The following is an 18,727-nucleotide window of genomic DNA, read 5'->3' on the forward strand; positions in this document are numbered from 1 at the left end:
GATCATTTGTATCCCTGGGGTCTGGTGGACATGAAGTCAGCTCACCGGTCCTTAGAAAGCAGAAAGCACTTTGAGACCCAGGCCACAACAGTTGGTGCTAGCTGCAGGCCAGCATTATCCAGACAACATCCACAAAATGATAGTCTCCTAGAGCCCGACCAGCTCCAAGCCACCATAAGTCTGTGGATAGTCCAGGTGCAGTCCCCCTTGATTCCTCATGTCAATGTCCCAGTATCTAACCAGGGTAGTATAGTTCCAAACCCAAAAGTGTCTCTACTTTCAGAGTCCGAAGCCCCAGTAGTTATACCCACAATGGTCTTTGAAGATATGGTCAGTTTGAAAGGCCCCTTTTGAAACGCACAGACCCTCTCAAAAATGTGTCCTGTCTGCCATCCTACCATGGGAAGTTTGATCATAATCTTTAGTGGGAGCAAATCCCTGTCCCCTGTAAAGCAGGTGCTAATTCCACCACCACATAGCTGTCCCAGAAAAGAACTTCAGAGCCAGAGGTCTGCAGTTTTCCATGAACACATAGATTATGGCCCTCTATCAGGAATGCACAGACGTGGCTGTTCCCTTAGCACCCAGTTGTGAATTAGGAGGCAGGCCGACAGGCACACACAGCCATCCATATAAAAAAGACCACTTTCCCAAAGTGACATTTCCATTACCATAATGACAAAATCCCTCCCACTACCGGAGAGGATTCGCCATTGTGCACTCATTGATACCAAATACTATACTGTTGCTATTCTGCATATAGGAAATAATGCTCAACCGCCTTTCCCTACACCCCCCCATGCTAACAGAATACAAGAAGCAGGCCCCATCGTTTCAAACTCACCATCCGGTTTCATTCATGACTCTTGCAGGTGGCACATACACACATCTGTCCAACCTCATCCCAACACCACGCCCTGTCACTAGGGAGAACTCAGATATGGCATGAGACATGCAGAACCTTAACATGCAGCTTTCTAAATGCCAAACTAAGTAACAGTAGCCCATGCACACAGGTCCCCACCAAGGCACACCTGTGGCACAATTGATGAGCTATGGGGGGGGTGCTAGGTGGCGCACACACAGTATGGCTGCACTTTCGTGAGGCTCCTGCAGCCTGGCGATTAAAATACTACATTTATCCTACTTATTGGCCCCGCTGATCAGCCAAACTGCAGCCCAGCACAGATTTTGACCCGCTAGAGCTCCGGTGCCAAGATCGACTGAATTGAGCCATCTTCGCATCTCCTAAGATAATGTTGCTTCTCCGCCGAAGGAGAAGGCAGAGAGGTGTGGAACTGCAGTGAGGCACAGGTGCTCACGTGAGCCTGTGGCCTTCCACGAGGCGCCTAGGCCCATCGGCGCAAAATTGATGGAGACGCTGTGGACCAGGGAGCGGGTCGGGACTCGGCCTGTAATGACCGCACAGCACATACAGAGCCTGCCCAGTGTGGACGCTGTCTGGGGCGAGTTTCATTTATTTATTTAATTGAAATTGTGTGGCAGCGCGACAGCTACCCAAAAAGGGTTTCCCGGTGCCGAGACGGAACAGCAGAGAGAAGGGAGTGACCTACTGGCTAAAAAGTCATGTCTTAGGAGACTTACGGAACAGAAGGAGATTGGATTGCATGTGGAGAGGTAAAGGCAGTGCATTCCATAAAACAGGACCCAAATAGGAGAAAAAGTGCCCTCCCATGCAGGAAAGTCTGATCTTTGGGACTTGGAATTTAGCTTGTGTGGAGGACTGAAGGATGCGAGAACGAACATAAGGACAGGCTAAGAGTTGCAGATAGCGGGGAAACTGTGCATGCTTAATAGGAAACATGTAGGTGATGGCCTTAAACATGACCCGTTTCTCCACCGAAAGCCAATGAAGGTTCCCCAGCAGCTTGGAGGTCGATGCGGTTTTGGGGGCAAGGCACAGTAATCTGGCAGCAGAGTTTTGCACTCGCTGTAGCTTACGCGTTACCTCTTTGTTAACTCCCCGATAAAGGATGTTCCCATAATCCAGCCTAGATGTAACAAGGGCCTGGACTACGGTACGCTGGGTATGGTCAGGTATTATCCACACAATCTTCCTCAACCATTTCAAAATGGTGAAACAAGTAGCTGCAGCCTTGGTGAATTGTTGATGATCGTCGATGATAAAGCCAAGGTTGCGTACCTGGGTGGAAGTTTGTGGGAGTGAACCCATTTCTGGGGGCCAATGTTGGGGCCCCCAGAGGCCTCTGTCTATGCCCAGAACCAGGACCTCCAATTTTTCACCATTGATTTTTAAGAAATTGGCGTTCATCCAGGACATGACATTGCTGAGGCCTATCCTTAGAGCAGAAGGCTCTGAGGTCTTACCCGCTGAGAGAGAGAAGATAATCTAGGTGTCGTCAGCGTATGAGAATAGCGACAACCCAGATTCCTCTACCATAACTGCTAGGGGTCTAATGTAAATGTTAAATAGCAGGGGGCTGAGAATTAAGCCCTGTGGGACCCCATAAGGTGAGAGATGTGGCTTGGATTTAGCGGTAGATGAAAAAACCTAAAAGGTGCGGTTAGTAAAAAAAGGAGATAAGCCAATTCAAGGCCAAGCCAGTGACCCCAGTAGATTGGAGGGCCTTTATAAGTACTGTGTGGGAGACCGTATCAAAGGCCGCGCTTAAATCAAGCAATACCAGGGCCATTGTATCACCTGCATCCAGGTTCTGTCAAAGCGTTTCTGTAACACCCAAGAGTGTGGACTCAGTAGAATAGCTGGACCTAAAACCGGACTGGGAAGGATGCAGGAGCCCATTAGTTTCGATGAACTTAGATAGATGGCCATTGATGTGTCTCTCCAAAATTTTTGAGAGGGCCGGAAGAAAAGAGATTGGACGATAATTTGAGGGAAGCGCAGGGTCAGAGTTCGTTTTTTTTAATAATGGGACGACCATTGCATGTTGCCAGTCAGAAGGGACGAGGGACTCCTTTAGGGATGCATTAAGAAGTTAAAGGATGGGCCGAAGTGATGGAAAATTGGCAATGTCATGAATCCGGATGACGACCTGGGCGGTAGGTGGAGCGCTGCGATGGTGCCCGTCACGGCTATCACCCTGAGCTTCTCGGCATTGGAAAACGCCTAGCCCCTGCCTCCTCGGCACCTCATTCAGAGCCCAGACGCCGCCCATAATAATTGGACACTCATCGCCTATGTGAACGTCCTCCCTCCTGCACTGCGACACGATCCACTGCCGCAGACATTCTCCTTATCAGTTGCCACATAGTCCTAGACATAGGACGGAAGCAAGACTCGCACACTGGGTCGCATACTCTTGCTCGACAAGTGCGGTTCCTGGAATACCTTGAAGAGCACCATTCTGCCCTTGAAGCTATCAGCCTCCATTTTCTCCACTGCACGGCACGGGAGCGATAGCGTGATCATTCTCCATTCGCTGCCTCGCCTTACTGGAGTGCCGCATTTAGCTCCCTGAGCCATTGAGGGTGTGTAATTCCTGCTCCTGTGATATACCACAGGGAATATTCTGGTTTCCCCCTGTTTCTTACCTGCCTCATTTGCAGTGATTTTGTCAGCACCTGCACCAGTCCTCCAGTGCATTGGTGATCCATCTTATTATAAAAATAAATGACATTCACGGTACATATTGTGGAACTCCTGCAAATCCTTCTGGTTTCCCCCTGGCCCTTACCTGTCTCACTTGTAGTGATTTTTTCAGCGTCTGCGTTGGCCCCATGGTGCATTGGTGGTCCACCTCATTGCAGCAACAAAGGACATTCACGGAGTTCATTAGGCGCCCCCCTCTCCTTTTCCTGTAAGCGCCAAGTTGGCCTGCCTCCTCCCTGGAATGAGCATTGGATGGTAGGTGAGACGTTCTGATTGCACTGGCCTATTTGTAACCGGCACACCCGATAGGCCGCACTCTACCTGCACCCATGCATCAGGATAGTAGACAGAAGGGGTTGAGCTGCACACCACTGATCCAGCATTATCACTCATTTAAAATAGGATATGGCAGTAGCCACCTTCTTGGATCTCGAAGCATACGCGGTGGCACAGCGTAAACATTGTCGGTCCTTGATTAAGGGCCACTATGGGGAAGCCGGACACCCGTCAACCTCAACTTCACTTTGAAGCTCCCAAAAAGAGCTCCCGGAACATTCAAGATGACCAGGACTTGGACAGAGGGGACAGAGCCCAGGGAACTGCAACCACGCAGTCGGCCGACATGCAAAGTATCCTCCAGGAGGTCCGGCAGGGCTTCACCACCATGTCGACAAGGTGGACAGAATGTCGACACAGATGGACGCCATTGCGCATAAGCTTGAGGGACATGAGGACCGAATAAAAGAAGCAGAACGCCACATATCAGACACTGAGGACACAACATCCCAGGTCACAACACAAATCGTCCACATGGATAAACTTCTGAAACTCATTGCTGCGAAAAAAGAAGACTTAGAAGCGCGCAGTAGGCGCAATAATATCCGCGTTCTTGGAATCCCTGAATCGACCAACACGGAGAATATGGAGGAATAGGTTGAGCAATTGCTGATGTTGTCGATCGGAGCAGAGTCTTTCTCCAATCAATTTATAGTAGAATGTGCGCACCGTACCCTGGGGCCGCGCCTGCCACTGGGCAGCAGACCGCACCCTATCATAGCGGGACTTTTGAACTATAGGGACCTGGACGTTGCACTATGCGTGGCGAGAAACAAACAATAACTTTCCTGTGATGGCAAGGAGTTCTCCATTTATTCCGACTTTACCCCTACAGTTCAAGATGAGAGGTACAAATCACGGAAGTCAAAAACAAGTGGACGAGTTCTTGAAGCATTTGAAACATACAAGCCGCAACAATGGATCACTGTCATTGTCTCAGCGATCCTCCTCTATGGGAGCGGAATGTTCAAAGTTTAACATGTCTTTCACACAGCAAATTGTCTTCAGTAACGTTCCACTATTCAGGACGTGTGACCTAGTGTGCCCTCTTAGAACATTGATATAACCTCCCTGAGCCAATGTTGAATGCAACTCCCCTGGAAAAATGAACATAGTCACCTGGAATGTTAGAGGGCTAAGGGATCCAAGAAAGTGGTGCCATATCATAGCCTACCTGGACAGACACCATGTGAACATTGCGTTTCTACAGGAAACTCATACAAATCCCCAGCACACTCCAACATTCGCACAGAAATGGGCCGACCATATAAGTTACTCATCTTATTCCTCCTATGCCCATGGCACAGCCATTATCATTAAAAAACTAACACCCTTTGCTCTGATAGGGGCGCTTAGTGACCCTGAGGGACGGTACTGTCTTGCATGGGGGTGGCTGGGAACAGACTCAGTGATATTGGCATGCTGCTACGGTCCCAACATAGACACTACAAACTTCTTTACAACCCTAAGGGGTAAGATTCTAGAGACCAGGTCCACACTTATCATTTGGGGGGGGGGGTGATTTTAACACGGCGCATGATCCTTCGCTGGATCGTTCCAACCCAAGTCTACATCATTATACAAAGTCCAGCTCGACACTATAGAACATACTGACATCGTGTTTCCTCACGGACGCTTGGAAACATGCGCACCCGATCACACGCGATGGCACGCATTTCACTCAGGCTGCATCTTGGGTGCGTCTGGATTATATACTGTTGTCTAGAGGTTTAGTGCCTGCTATAGATAGCGTTACACATCTTGCACACACGCACTCAGATCATGCCCCGATTATACTAACTTTGCGTCCTGCAGGGTACTGCACCCCGCGATGCGGCTGGAGGTTACAGGCCACCACACTCCTGGATCCAGTTCTTCAACATGAGCTAGGAGAAGAGATATGCGATTTCTTTAGCAGAAACAAGGACTTCGTACAAGAGGTGGGAATCATATGGGAAGCTTTTAAAGTTACTATCCGTGGGCTTTGCATCTCCAAGGGCGCGGGGGTGTTATGGGACATACAAAATACACTGAATAAATTGGAGGCGGAATTATGGGCATTAGAGGAACAAATGACTACTAATCCCTCTGAGACCCTACTAAGCGAATTCCATGATACGCTGACGGAATACACTGGCACTGCCACACATGAGGTTAAGTTTAGAGGCAAATACTGGGTGGCTAGGAGATACGGGGAGGGAGAATGCTTTGGGAAAGCACTTGCAGAAATGATACACTTCTCTTGCTATGTGCTGGAAAAACAGGGGCCCGACGGGTCGCTTCACCGTGATACAGCAGACAACCTTGACATATTTACCAAGCATTACTCCTCGTTTTATACATCCACTAGAACTGCGCCATTGGACTTGAGTAATTATATTGGAGATGTAACCTTGGGATGGCTAAGCGATTCCCAACGCAAATTCTTATGTGCCCCCTTTGAATTAGATGAAGTCCGCGAAGCCATAATGCACACACAATCCGGGAAGGCGGCTGGAATGGATGGCAAACCCATCGAGTTTTACAAAACGTATATAGATCTCATGACCCCCATATTGCGCGAAGTATATGAAGACTCACTCGAATCTGCTATACTCCCACCCTCGATGAGGGAAGCCTTGGTGATGACATTACTAAAACCCGATAAACCTTAAATTAGCTGCGATTCGTATCGCCCACTTTCCCTGATTAACTGTGACACCAAAATCCTTGCCAAGGTCATCGCTAATAGGCTCAGCCTATTGATGGACAAATTGGTCCTTCCCGACCAATCGGGATTCATACCGGGAAGAGCTACCTTCCACAATCTAAGGACCCTCTTTGCGACTCTCCAAAATGTGGTGCCCGAGCTTCCCATGGCCGCTGTGTTTCTCGATGCCACTAAGGCATTCAACTCGGTTAAATGGGACTGTATATTTGCTATTATGAGATGTATGGGATTCCCCCCCCCCCCTTTTCTTATCATGGATACAACTCCGATATTGCCGGACAACCGCCAAGTCCTTATCAATGGGCACACATCCCCTCCCTTTGAGATTTCAAGAGGCAATGTTTCCTGCTATCGTCCCTTCTCTTCGCCCTTGCGGTGGAGCAGTTGGCGGCGAAACTTCGGCAGCATCATCAACAACGGGCACTTTGATGCAATTTGAGACAGGTCCTAGTATCACTCTATGCAGATGATGTCACCCTGTATATTAGGCACCCACAGGAAAATTTGAATCCCATCCTCCGTGAATTCCTACGTTTTGGAAAGTATCCAGGGTACACATTAATTGGAAAAAATCTAGCCTCTTCCCATTGACCTCATCAACAACAACATTTTCCCCTGACTTCTCATTGGAGTGGTGCGATACGGCTCTAAAATACCTGGGCATTCGCATTTCACGGGATAGAGACGAGTTGATGCGACTAAACTATGGCACGGCTATCGAGCATATAAAAGATAGTATCACTCGCTGGATTGCTTTACCACTGTCTTTAGTGGGACGAGCGTCACTGATTAAAATGGTCATCCTCCTGCACCTACTTTACCTTTTCCTCAATATTCCGTATCATCCTGGCAGGTATTTCTTCCAAGAACTCCGTACTGAGCTGATTCGGCTGGTATAGGGGGGTAAACAATTGCAAGTTAGCTGGAGCGTCCTTACCAGGCCATATGCACAAGGCGGTCTTGACATTCCGGACATGGAGCTGTATTATCTCAGTGCGCAGACGCACTACATTTATTATTGGGTGTACCCACCTCGATATATGCCACAAATAGCGGCAGAACACTGACTGGCTGATCCCATACCTATAGCAGGCACGATTTACACTGACATACAGCCCCGCGAGAGGGATCCTACCACGTTCAGATGCTCAATCATGGCGTGGCATCGTATACAACTCATTATGAGGACTACCACGATTTATTCACCAAGGCCTCCACTTGTCTATCACCCCAAAATGCCACTACTGCAAGAAATAGCCTTTCAGCAGCTTCTGGGGCCTGTATCAGGGGGGGGGGGGGGTAGGTTTCGCACCGTCGATACGTTCTTCCAGTCACATCAGCAGACCCCTCAGGACATTTTCCTATATATACGTCTTCGACAGGGTATCCGCTCCATTACCCCAGACTTCCCACAAGAATCCCCAGTCTTCTCCCGCTTCATATGTTGCTCAGCATAACCTCGCCAATACGCCTTGTATCAACAATATACCATACCATATACACTCAACGCCTCAGACCCCCCTGCCCGGCACGGGTACAATATAATGCTGAATTGGGCCTTGAATTTTCTGACGAACAATGGGGATATTGCTGCACACAGATGCATCAAATCTCTGCCAGCAGCAGACTGCATATTATACATTTCAAATTCATACACCAAACATACTATACCCCTACTAGGATGTACAAATATAAACTCAAGGAATCGGATTACTGTGATAGATGCAGATTTTCTCCATCTGGCCTGGAACTGCCCCGGGGTACACGACTACTGGAGCCAAGTCCTAGATGCCCTGGAACAGATGACCTCCATCACTATACCGAAAATTCCCCTCTTTGCCTTATTGGGATATACTGATCACATTCCAAGAATGCTCCGGAAATATGTTTCCCTGGGTCTCTTATTGGCCAAAAGAAGGGTGGCTTGTCGATGGGGTAGGAGACGAACACCTACGTTTAAAGATTCGATGACGGACTTGGTGTACTGCCAGGAACAATTATCTCACTATGCTGAGCTACTCCCCAATGCATCACGACCTTCAGACATATGGGTCCGCCTCACAGGTTTCTATTTTGCACACCCCAGTATGCATCCAAATGCTGATGCAACACCATCCTCGACTTCACCCTTGTCACATGTACGACTCTCTGCCCCTCCCCCATCCTCGTGACATCAATGCCATTTATGATACATGTCTTATTGCCTGACCTCCACATTCCTTCGCCTATTGATACACAGCTGTCCACTCAGCAGATCCCACGAAGGTTCACATGGCCTCTGTCAAGCTACTGGGGTCGCAAATGTGTTATGTGATTTAATGTCTATGAAAGTTGACAACATCTTGTGATTGTTACGATGAGTATATAGGATCAGGAAATTGCTATACTAGGCTCCAGAGTACACATTGTAGGACTGTTTCTTTACATCTATGATGACTGGACCACTGTTATATGTTCTTTTAACCATATACGTGAAAACATGCTGGTTATCTGTAATGTAACTGAAAATTTAAAATAAAGTTAAAAAAACAAAAAAACAATTAATGAGCTATCTCCGTGGATTTCACAACCAGTATGGCTGGCCCACTCAGCTACATTTGAGATACATGACTCTGTGATAGGTCTTACCCCATGACAAGGGACTTACAGCTAATTCGATTCAGCTAATCATATATATACCTCTCCACAGTATATGATGAGTGCACTGCAGTGCCAAAGGTGCTCAAGTACTAATGCTAGCATCCAGATTAGTGGAAAACTAGGAAGGAGAAACACAAAAAGTCAAGGGAAATCACCCTAGAAAGAGGCATTTCCAGCACTCCCTCTCACCATCATTCAGCAACTATTGTTGGGTTGGAATTCCTCCAGACCGCTATAGGGAGCACCTATACAACACTTCTCTGCAATGTGACTTAGGAAAGGAGGAAACTCACAATAGAAGTGATGTTGCCAAACGCTAGTGGTTGAACAGATTTCCTTCTTCTCCACCTGACAGTACTTGAGCTCTCTGGAAAGTATCGAAATCAAACAAGTTAATAAATGTTCATGGAAAACATAGAGTCAGTCAGAAGAGGAAGGGAAGGAAGAAAGAAATGAGCAAGTTCAGAGGGTTTACTCAAGTTGTCACCATACATTTTCAAGAATGAAAAATCGAGGGAATAGGAACCCAACCTTTCTTTCAGAAAACTCTGACCGTCTGGTCCCGATTACAAATGAGGTGAATGGGGGTGATGTAGTTACCACACACAGTAAATACCACTACTTTTGTGGGAGGTATGGTAAATACTTCCATTACATATGTCTTTTACTTGCATATAAGGCAGGAATGCAAATAATTTAGCTTGACCCGAAGGTGTCAAGGTGCTGGAGGCCCTCGGAAAGATTAAGCAAGTTATTGCCCAGAGTCACATGGTGCTGGTCTGATCTGCCGCCGGTGCCAGGGATTGAACTGTGAGCCCCTGGGTTCCGGAGTCAGTTGCCCTAGCCGCTGCGCCACACCTCTTCCACTAGTTGGAACTTATATCATTAAACAAAGTGTGATATAAAATATGTATGTCTTCTCTGTACCTCAAATGTGAAATGTATTTGTTACATTATTTTAAAATGCTACCTTTATTCAGGTGCAAACACATCTATTATGATATCAGTTACAGTTAAACATGGAAAGACAAGTGATGATTTGGAGAATCCAGATACTAGAAACCTTGGAGAAATCTTTACACTATTAGGTCTCTCTCAATTAGTTGTGAGCCCCAGATATGCAGTTGGCCACACCCTGGATGGGATATGTACTAATCTCCTTTGTCTTGTCCCAGGTGAACCTGTAGTCCAGGTGTGGTCTGGTCACCAGATAGTCCGTTTTAAGCTAGTAGTGGATGCCAGCTCTCCAGCCTATCCCCAGTTAGATCTGAACTCTCCCCATTTTCCAACTTGTCGATTTGGTTGGCTACAGTCTCTCCTTCCGTAGTGGAAGGTTCCCTGATGATCTTGATTTATTTAATCAATGGATTTTGAATGTCATAAATGAACTAGCACATAAAGTTCATCATGGCAGATGCTGGTCTACCCAATCTGCACCGTGGTACGCTGAGGACTTAGCTAAAGAAAATATTTATTGTAAGCAACTTGAGTGTAAATGGCATTTGGCCTATAATCTAAAGATTGCAATAGGTTTAGGCTGGCCTAAAAATCCTGCCATAAATTGATTAGGAGCACCCAAAAAACAATTTTTACTACCCAAGTGGAACAAGCAAAGTTTGACCCTAAACTATCTTCCAAATCTCCAAGTTTTTTCTGCAACCCGAAGCTTTATCAAGTGATATTCTCCCTTCAGAGGCGTTATGTGACAGGCTATCTACCATTTTCGAAGAAAACCTTCTAATAATTCAACATGGCTGTGATGCCAATTGTGCTAAGCTTGTCACATGGAGATATATTGAACGCCCTGCAGTCTCATTTCACCCTATTCTCCTTTCAGTCAATCTCTCTATCACAATTACTGCAATCTATTCCCTCATGTAAGTCCAGCACCCCTTGAGATCCATGCCCACCAGTTAATCTGCATAAGGGCATTGATATGCTGAATCCAGCTTTGGTGGAAGTCCCGGGAGCTTGGATAGTGGCAAGGGTCAAACCGCTTTTTAAAAAATCGTTGTCGGACACTTGTTTTAGGCCACTTTTAATCCTGTTTTGCTGCTTCCTGTGATAGGAAAAATCATAGAAAATATTGTGAATGCTCAACAGGCCACCTATTTGGACAATTCCAAAGCACTACATTTCTATCAAACCGGTTTCCAAACCACAATCTCTACAGAATCTGCCCTGATAAAAGTCTCAGAGCATATTAAGGTGACGGTTGACACTGGTAATAATGTGGTATTGACCCTATTGGATCTCTCAGCAGTGTTTGATACAATTTCTCATGCTAAACATCTCCAGGATCTCCTAGACATCGGCATTTTTAACAAGACCTGGCTTAGATTTTTCCTGGCTGACAGGAAACAATTAGTATACTTTGGCCACTGTTCATTAGAAGAGAGATTGCTAGCCTTTGGAATCCCACAGGGCTCATTACCAGGTCCCTCTCTATTCAACATTTACATGGCCCCTCTGATATCTTTGATCACTTCCTATGGAATTGCAACAACTTCCTATGCAGACGATTCTCAATTGACCTTGTCTTTGAAGAAGGACTTATTTGGGTCCAAACAGAATTTTAAGAAGTTTTGTGAACATTTTTCCTTGGATTGAAAAAAACACTTAGAATGCAACACTGACAAAACGGTAATTCTTCTGTTCAATAAGTATTATCTGTTTTTTCCCATGATGTGATTGCTAGACACTGTGCCCCCTCCCCCACCTACAGTAGAAGGGGCAAAAAGAAAAAATAAATAAATAAACTTACCGTAATGCTGCTGCTGTCTCCTGCTGCATCACGATCTTCCCGCTTCTAGGCACAGGCTCCCCAATGCACTGCAACCAATTCTGATGCTGCATGAAAGCAGCGTCGGGATTGGCTTGAGCACCGGTACCATGCGCTCAGAGGCAGACTGTCAGCCTGTGCCTGCTCTCTCCAGCCCCAGCAACGCAGCTAAGATGGCCAGCCAAACCACCATAAGCAGTAAAGGGAGTGCCCATCACTCCTCCACCAGCAGAGTCATCCCCTGGACCCACCCTCAAGACTCGTCAGAGTCCTGGGGGCTGCTCCAGGGGATTTAAATAAAACGATAATAAAATGGGTTTAAAACTTGTTTTATTTTTGTTTTATTTGCTGGTGGCGGTCGTTTTATTTGCTGGTGGCGGTCGGGTGCGGCGCTCCTCCGCTCTGATGGAGCAGATGCTGCTGCTCTGTTTTTGACCACAAGCACTATCAGTAGCCGGTACGTGCTATTCATTGATGAAATATTTAAAAAATGTGTTGACTTCCTCCCCCTTAGCTGCAAGGAAAACAGTTCCCTTTGCCCTTATATCATCGGGGCTGGACTATTGCAATAGCCTTTATGCAGGGAGCTCAAAGCAACTGCTTCCACATTCACCTACCAGACTGGTGCTTGAACTCCCCAATATAGTTCCACGTCCAAAGCACTCAGGGTTGCATTGGCTGCTGATTAGAAGAGGGTCATATTTAAGGCTTTCATTTTGGTTTTCATAGCTTTTCACGCCATAGGTCTTAAATATCCAACTGATAGAATTTCACATTGCAGGATCAGATGACACTTAGATCTTCCAATGCCAATTTGTTAAAATCTCCTTCATTTCGGCTTAAATCTAGAGGCTGCAAATCCTTCATGGTCTTAGGAACTAAAGCTGCAGCTAATTGAGAATTAAGCTAGTTTTAAGAAGTCTTTCAAGTGCTGGCTCTTCTGGGTGTCAGATACTATGTACTACTCTTTAATACAATGGGGTCTTGTTCCTTTTATTCTGCTCCTGTACTTTCTCACTGAGTATTGGTGTCTAGGCTAGCACCAGGATGCTCTAGTTTGAGTGATTGAGTGCTCTGCAAATGCTATATTTAGTCATTCATTCACAGGGATTAAACAACAATTGAATGTTACAAACCCACAGAATGCAATCTCTATATGATAAATAGAATTGACAATGGTAACTGATACAAGGAACATTCAAATCAGAATAAAGGATCATCTTGAAAATGTATCATAGTACATAGGAAATTGTGCCTCATCAGTAGATGATAATGAGTTACAGTCTTTATTTTTTTGGAAGACGGTAGTTCATTTATTGAAGGATACATCTGTAATTCATGTGGAAATAGTTTTCTTAGCATGTAACACAGGAATGAGTTGAAAGAACTCCAAAGGGATTCTTCTGAACATGCTAACTGAGTAGAACAAGATTTACATTTGCTTACGAGACTTCAGATATAGTCACAAGAATGTTCTCTCTTTTGTGCTTTTCTAGACATCTACTTTTATTTATACCATACTATGTTGCTCTTTCCAATTGTAGGATACATTAGCTGTGTATGGGGTTTTCAATATTTTACCAATCACATACTTACCATCTTGAAGTAAGAGTATTAGCGTACTTCTATTAATCTAGATAGTAGGAACGTAATGAATTAATGACTATGGGGACTGTAATATGTCACATTGAGGTAACTTTTCACCCCCACTTTAGGAAGCAAAATATTGAAATAGAAGGAGGCAATATTAAGAAACACAGTGGCTATAACAGCAAGATTTTTGGTGGAAACATCACTTTCTGACAATTTAGGGTGATGAGAGCGAAGAAAGGGAGATTATGAGGGAAGGCGCAGGACGTTTACACACAAGAATCCCTTGAAACTGCATTATCTTTCTTTTGTCTTAACACCCAATAAATCTGCTAATTGCTTGTCTTTATTATGCATCTACTATGCAATCTAACTCAAAGCCTTCCTACTTAATTTCGCCCATCTACTCACTTTTTCTGAGCAATGGGATGCTCATTTTCACAATGTTCAAGACTTTTATAAGTATAACTCTCTAGTCTCTTTATGGAGTAGTATATCTGGCCTGAAACCTTTCAGAAGAGAGTAACATTACATCTGCATGAATTAAAAAACAAACACAAATGAAACACTGTCAAATGCTTATTGACAAACAAGCATTTCTCAAGCTGGAAAAAAAATCATAACAGTTTTAGGACACCAGAAACCTTTGATAGGAGGGTGGGATGAAAAATGCATCTCTTCCTCACTGATAATTTGCATAATATTACTTTTTAAGCTTCTTCGTCATGTGAAGAAAATGAATAAAGAACATTTATTAAAAAAAAGACCTGCTGAATGGATTCTAATTTCTGCTATAATTGCTCATTGATGATTTTCTATTGTGGAGTGCCGGATCATTGTGTTTTATTGTAAATTGTGAGACTCTCCCTTGGAAGCTTAGGGGTATTGAGCTTCAGGTCCTTAGCACTCGGATTTTTATGATTACTTAAACCAGGTTATTGATAGGTGCAGTCATTATTGCCTTACACCCTGTGCTCCCTTTTGTTGTTTATTTAACAGTAGAAAAGGTGTTGGACTTAACCCCTTCGACGCTGATGATGAGCTGGGCTCGTCATGAGGTAGCCTCCTGCTACGCTGATGACGAGCCCAGCTCGTCACGTAACATGCGCTTTTCAATATCTCAGCGTGCGAGCGGAATTCCGCCCGCTCGCATGCGGTTAAAATCCAAACCCATTCCACAAATGCGCCCCCTTAAAGCAAGCTGTTGTAACGACTTGCGTGCTGAATGAATGCTCGGTAACGACTCGTTCGTTCTGTCGCCAGCGCTGCAAAGGTACAGCGTGATTCTGGCTTCATTCCAAAGGACATTTCCCATTCTTCACTCTAGGTACACCATCTGATAATGCAGGACTTACCTGACGTAACATGACATAAGCTGGTAGTAAAAGTTGTAAAATGTCAATAGAAACATTACTAAGCTGTCTACTTGCAAATATAATTTAATTAATAGAATTTAAGCAAATGTTTTATATGATCTAACAACCAGAGTGCCAAATTGAAAGCAGAGAGATGGATTTTATGCATAAAAATCTATCGAATCTCAGAATTCATTGCACGACCATGATGGCAACAATTCTGTTCATTCTAAGATATGAGTATTGGTGTTTGAAGCAAGCTATGCAAAAGGCAGATTAGGAATAACTTCTTCGGTTTTTGAGGCATGGGAATCAGGGGTTTTCATATTTGTTTGGTCACAGATATAATATTTGGATTATCACATCTCCTGGAATTGCAGTAAATCAAATGAGGTTATACTAATGAAATTTACAATTGCCAGAACTGATAGTCTCCCTTACATAAAAGATTGAGTGATTGGGAGGAGCTGTAAAGAATTAGCCTGCCTCTTCATTATATTGTGACATTTTCTCACTTTCTTTTCAGCTGGGCAGTTATCTCTCTTATATTATCCCCAGTGCTCTTTTGAAGTTGTGTGAGTGAAGAACAACTTAGTTCGTTTGTAGAGCTGGTCTAGTTTATACTGGTCAATTTTGAAGAAAAGAAAAGAGATTGTGTTCGCTAACGGTATAGAAATGTATCCATTTTGGATTTCTCTTATGGAAGAGTCTCTTTGAGGATTTGGCACCAGAAGGCCAGCACTCCAAAAAACAGTAGGAAAAATAAGAGGGTAAAGTATGGAAATTCATATAGGATCCGGTGGAATTCCATTATCAAATTTGTGCCAGGGTTTGTCCATAAACACAGCCAATTATTCTCTGATTACATTTTAGAAATGAAGAATAAAGGATTACATTATTGGCTGAGGATGTAGAGAATCCCTATCTACCTGCAGAAGAGAACTGGAAGCAAAATTGCTACAGTTTGCTTGTATTCCTATTATAAGTACTTGCTCATTAAAAGGGAAATTCTGACTGGCTCTGCTACAGTGAGACTTCTGAGGTGCTCTTAGTAGTTGTGTGCTTGGCAAATTCATGTATATGATGAGCGTATGAATCTGCCTCTTATGTACTATACCAAAGTAAGGTATATAGTGAACAGAGTCCAGTGGATACCCAAAGGCTTAAGTAGATGATACTATAAGCTTTATTTGTGGTGGAGTGGTTGAGGAATTGGGCTTATCAGAGGGCTGTGTTAATCATTTGTTGAACACACTCAGGCAAGAAATGATTACACACACTCAAAGACTGAATCCAAGACCAATTGTGTTGCATGAAAAGTTATTACTTTGTTATTTTATTTTAGAACCAAGAATAACCCATTTGCAGATAAGTAACAGTTTTTAAGACTAGAAATACTTTTCAAATATAGTGTACATTGTTTTGCAAATGCAATAGAATTGCTTTACAGGAATATAGAGATACTTTCAGGATGTCAAGCAACAAGAGCAAAGGTTAGCATTGGCAATAAAAAGACATTCGGTCTGGAGAGATGTCACTGGACAGGTGAGCCACTCAGACTCAGGCCCAGGCGTTGGATGGAGAATGGGCAGAGGTCCCTGATCTGCCTGGATCAGGAGTCCTTGAAGTTGGAGTTTTCTGGACAGGGCTGCTGTCCTCGGGAGATCTGGTCTTTGTTGAAGAGTGGCAATCTTCCTGGGATTCTTAGAAGTCGCTGGCCACACGATAGGCGTTGTCTTCTTTGCAGGCTCTTCAAGCTGGAGACAGGCCGGTAGGGCTACGGCCAAGTCGGTTATCGCCTTCAAACTTTGCTGCACGGTGTCTACCTTGTCCTTCTTCTTCGTAGGGTGCACGAATCTGAGGATCAAGGTTCAGGGGTGCCCCTAAATATTGAATTTGGGGGCATTACATGTATGGGCAGGTAGTAGCCAATGGGCTACTTTGCCTTTAGGGTGACTACACCATTTGTTTGTCCCGTCCTTTTGGGGGGGCATCCACTAACCTGATTGGGTAGAATCTTTTCTTATTCAAGGTGGAGAATTTCCTAAGGAGGGGGTCACCTTGGTCCAAGACACCTTTGAGGTGGTCCTGGCAGAGAGTGGACACACCTCTCCTGATTACTAATTTTCCAGTCGACCTTGGTGGCAAAAGCTGGACTTTGTCAGGGTATGGGCATCTTCACTATCTGGAGATGCCCTGGTCAGTATACCAAAGAGCAGAAATCCTTTGAGATTCACCGCCCTGAATGCTGGTTCTGCTTGGGGGTAGGTGAGGAGCTCCTCAGGAGGCTTTGTTCCTGACCCACAACAGCACAAGGGCTCCCACCTCCGGGTGTCTAAAACATGTCTCTGTGTGCCATTCTGGTGCAGACCAGTCAGCTACACACTAAAATGTTGGTAATTTTTCAGAGGGAATCTCTAAGATACTCTCTGAGCGCATTTTCTAATAAATACTACACTGGCATCAGTGTTGGTTTATTATGCTGACATTTTGGATACCAAACTCCTTGGCATTCAGTAAAGCCATCATGGAGCTGTGGAGTGCATAATGACAAACTTCCAGCCCATGTACTCAATATGGCTCCACTGCGCTAACAATGGCTGTGAATGGCCACAACCACTATAGGGGCACATTGCTCATGCAGCTTTGCCCTCACCTGTGGCATTGTGCACCCTGCCTTAGGGCTGTGAGGCCTGCTAGAGGGGTGACTTACCTATGCCACAGGCAGTGGTTTGTGGGCATGGCACACAGGAAAGTGTGCCATGACAACTCTTAAGTATTGCCTGCACCAAAACACACAGCCTGCAATGGCAGTGTGTATGTGTTTGGTGAGAGGTCTCTGAGGGTGGCACAATACATGCTGCAGCCTTTAGAGACCCTCTCTGGTCACAAGGCCCTTGGTACCACTCGTACCTTTTACAAAGGACTTGCATGTGGGCCCGAGGTTTGCCATTTGTGGAAACAAATGTACAGTTTTGATAAAGAAAACAGGCCCTGGGAATCTGTTTAGCCGAGACTCAAAGTGCATCTGAAATCTAGCAAAAAGTGAGGGTGTTACCATCAACAGAAACCCACTTTCCTACAACGAGGAAGATTCTGGCTTTAAATGAACAACCTACCTTTCATTTTTTGCTATTTTCTTTTTTGTTTGAACCTCTGGATTGAAGACCTCTATTTTGGATTGAGTCTACAAACCAGGACCTTTGTCCATGTGCTCAGTAAAAACCATATATCCTTGTTCCATCAGTATAGACTAGTGCATCTACTACTGTACGGTGGCCCAGACCATGTCTGAGCACAAGGTAGATACAAACTCCCATTCAGATATTAATAACTAACTCCTTGTAGGTTAGCAGAAAGAAAAATGGGTTGGCTGCCCTGCGTCTCAGGGGCCATTTAGGAAAACTGTGATGTGTAATAAAACATCCCCATAGTTTCTTATCGATCATCTTCAAACACGGTGCTAGAAATCTGACATATTTGCTGCAGTCCTCCATGTCTCATTCAGATTAAGTGTAACTACTATTAGATTGGGTTGTGGGTCTGGTGATCTATAATCATTTATGCATTTTCTTTCTAGGTATTATGACTTTTGAGCAAATGGATAATCTGTGCCTAATACTGGTTAAGTAGTGTAATGAGATGTATATTTACAGCCAACACTTTTCAAAATGTATATCAGAACACCTAAACTAGTCCCAAAACCAGCAGAAAAAAACGAA

At 44.7% G+C, this 18,727-nt stretch overlaps 1 protein-coding gene across 4 annotated transcripts in view; it reads right to left on the reverse strand.

The window, feature by feature from the left end:
• The window catches only part of EPHA10 (EPH receptor A10), a 1,640,855-nt gene that overhangs the window by 719,439 nt on the left and 902,689 nt on the right, over positions 1-18,727 (reverse strand). The gene's annotated exons all lie outside the window — the stretch shown is intronic.

Source organism: Lissotriton helveticus, chromosome 3_1 (genome assembly GCF_964261635.1).
Source record: "Lissotriton helveticus chromosome 3_1, aLisHel1.1, whole genome shotgun sequence".
NCBI classification, from domain to species: domain Eukaryota; kingdom Metazoa; phylum Chordata; class Amphibia; order Caudata; family Salamandridae; genus Lissotriton; species Lissotriton helveticus.